Source organism: Triturus cristatus, chromosome 10 (genome assembly GCF_964204655.1).
Source record: "Triturus cristatus chromosome 10, aTriCri1.1, whole genome shotgun sequence".
Lineage (NCBI taxonomy): Eukaryota > Metazoa > Chordata > Amphibia > Caudata > Salamandridae > Triturus > Triturus cristatus.
This window is the reverse complement of record NC_140593.1, coordinates 769,776,908-769,779,684: the sequence shown is the minus strand read 5'-3', so window position 1 is coordinate 769,779,684 and position 2,777 is coordinate 769,776,908. Positions and strand designations below refer to the sequence as shown.

At 42.4% G+C, this 2,777-nt stretch overlaps 1 non-coding gene across 1 annotated transcript; it reads right to left on the bottom strand.

The window, feature by feature from the left end:
• Positions 1 to 350: 350 nt before the first annotated feature.
• LOC146789985 (small nucleolar RNA SNORD36) lies at positions 351 to 422 on the bottom strand. Its single transcript, XR_014970244.1, has one exon. It is a non-coding gene; the product is annotated as a small nucleolar RNA SNORD36 (small nucleolar RNA).
• Between the last annotated feature and the right edge of the window lie 2,355 nt (positions 423 to 2,777).

Sequence of the window (2,777 nt, the reverse complement as noted above, 5' to 3'; positions counted from 1 at the left end):
ACACAAAGTGATATAAACTAGAGCATATGTGAAATAACAAAATAATCACATACAATACATGTGAGCAACTAAACAACATTAATAAAGTTTTTACAAAAAATTACCCCAGCAAAATATTCATGTATACTTGTATTCTTAATCATACAAGGCAATTCCAGAAGAAAAGAAAAGCTTAAAGCTTAGTCTATTATTAGGGAACTGCTGCCACACTGGATAGATTAGAACTCCGTGGGGTATATTTATTATTGAAAAACCCTCAACAGAGGTCAAAAACTATTCTGTGGGTCCTTAGTGGCGTGGAAAGATGAAACATACCGACGCGTTTCCAATCCCAGCACTCAGTCAGGGATTTTCATCAGGGCTAAAAAGCACGGTGTAACCTGCATGTTAAAGTTAAATGAAATAAAATTACCTCAAATGAATAGTTCCCTTTCGCTTCCATATGTATACTAAAATCGTTAAGTTAGAACTGATTTTACCTGAACTTTTAATGGGGGTTATTTTTCCTAATTTTAGGAATTTTCTTGTGTACAGGACCTGAAAAACCAGGAAATGCGGATCAAAATTACTGTGTGTGGAATATTTTGAATCGAAGGTATCAAAATAGATAATAGTTTCACTCACAAGCTAATGTTGTCAAGGAGGAATTTAAAGTGGCTCCGTTTCTCTGGGCAGTTACTTTGTATCGAAATACGAAGGGGCTCATTTATGAGCCCCAGCGTCACTTTTGCGCCACCGGTGCGTCACTTTTTGTGACGCACCAGTGGCTTAAAACATGCGCCATGTTGCGCCATATTTACGAAGTGATGCATTTAGGTAGATGCGTCACTTCGTAAACACCTGCACTACATTATACCTGCACCAGGTATAATGTATGCAGGGTGGGCGTACCCCTGCAAGAAAGGGTCGTAGGAGTGGCGCAGCGAAATCTATGGGATTTTGCTGCGTCACTTCTAGGACACCAATGCGTCAAAACCTTACGCCTGCCTCATGGCAGGCGTAAGGGTGACGCAGGCCCTTTCACATAGGGCTTGCCCCATGTGAAAGGAACATTGCTGGAGTTGCGTCAGGCTTCCGACACAAATCCAGCAATGCGCCACTTTTTGCGCCGTCAGATACGTCAGTTATACTGACGTATCTGTCCTTCCTTGTGACATGATGCGTCATATTATAAATATGACGCATCATTGGTGTCGCAAGGAGGGAGCACTGAGAAGTGACGCATCGCTGCTTTCACGCGGCGATGCGTCACTTCTCATAAATGAGGTCAGAAATGTGCAGCACGTGTCGCGTTAGCTGCAAAAGAATCAACAGAATATGTTTATTTTATTTTAACTAATGACTTGTGTTACAGTCTGTGAGCTGCAAACTGTTATTCAAAAAGGCTTCGGAGGACTCTAATGTACGCACTTACTTATTCCAATGTAAGTCTGTGTGCGCTGGTCTCTTTTTATCGCGTATCACAACGTTTCGCGCAGGGTAAATCTATAAATCGAAGAGAAAAGAATAGGGAATGTATTTGCGAACTACTTAATTCCCTTGCCAGGGTGTATGCGATATAAATGTAGGGTGACCAGATTCTCAAAACAAAAAACGGGGACAGGTCATAGACATAGAAGTAGGACTACGGTTTGCAGTAACCATCGACATAAAAGTAGGACTATTTGACAGCGGTCATAGACATAGAAAAAGGACTACAATGACAGCTCCCTCCACAGACCGAGATGAAGCATTACAGACAACAGATCCGCGGTCTTGTATTGGCACCCCTCTCCTTTACACAGCAGCATTAGTACTTTTTATTACATTTACACTTTTAAGGACTATAGCATATATCTGCCAAATATCAATAAAACATCACAGGCTAACAAACGCCAGATTTACTAGCCTTGTCAATGCTCATTTCTATAGCTGCGCGTCAGCACCACGTAAAGTACAACTCACCAATGTTGCTTAGTTGCTCATGACAGAAAAGCATGGGAGGTAAACTGCGGAATGCTAACTTGCCAAAGGGCAGCCATGGACCAATGTAAAAAAAAAAACACTTCTCTCCAGGTATTACTGCCTTAGGGTCTTAAGGGTTGCAAAGGCTGGCCGACCACACCGTCCTCCCATTTGCATGGTCACTGCTGGGATGTCATGTTACCTTACTGGGGTATGTATAGCGCACTCTAGCCATTGGTATCATCTCATAGTGCAATAGTGTGAAGAACTTTGGTTGTCACGATGACGTAGGTGGTGCTGCGTGTAAAATGACTCTCTTCAAAGGATTTCCCTTCTTGCTACAGCGCTCACCTCAGTGACAACACATGCCGTAAACAGTGCAAAGAGAGCATGCGCGCGCATGCTCAACCGGAACAATGAAAAACAGGGACATTTTTGTGTTTAATGGGGACACTGTTTGAAAACAGGGACATTTGAGTCACTTGGAGAAAAGTGTCGGGACACGGGGACACTACTCCAAAAACGGGGACCGTCCTGGAAAACAGGGACGTCTGGTCACCCTATATAAATGAATAACACTTACTTTATTGTGCTGTCCTGTTTTTCATATGAAAACGCTCCGTAAGCGAGATACCAACCGTCGGGCAGATCGATAAGGCAGACCCATGTGGTTTTTGAATAAAAGTTTTCAGCTCACAGACTGTAACACAAGTCATTAGTTAAAATAAAATAAACATACTCTGTTGATTCTTTTGCAGCTAACGCGACAGCCGTGCTACACATTTCATATTTCGATACAATGTAACTGCCCAGAGAAACGGAGTCACTTTAAA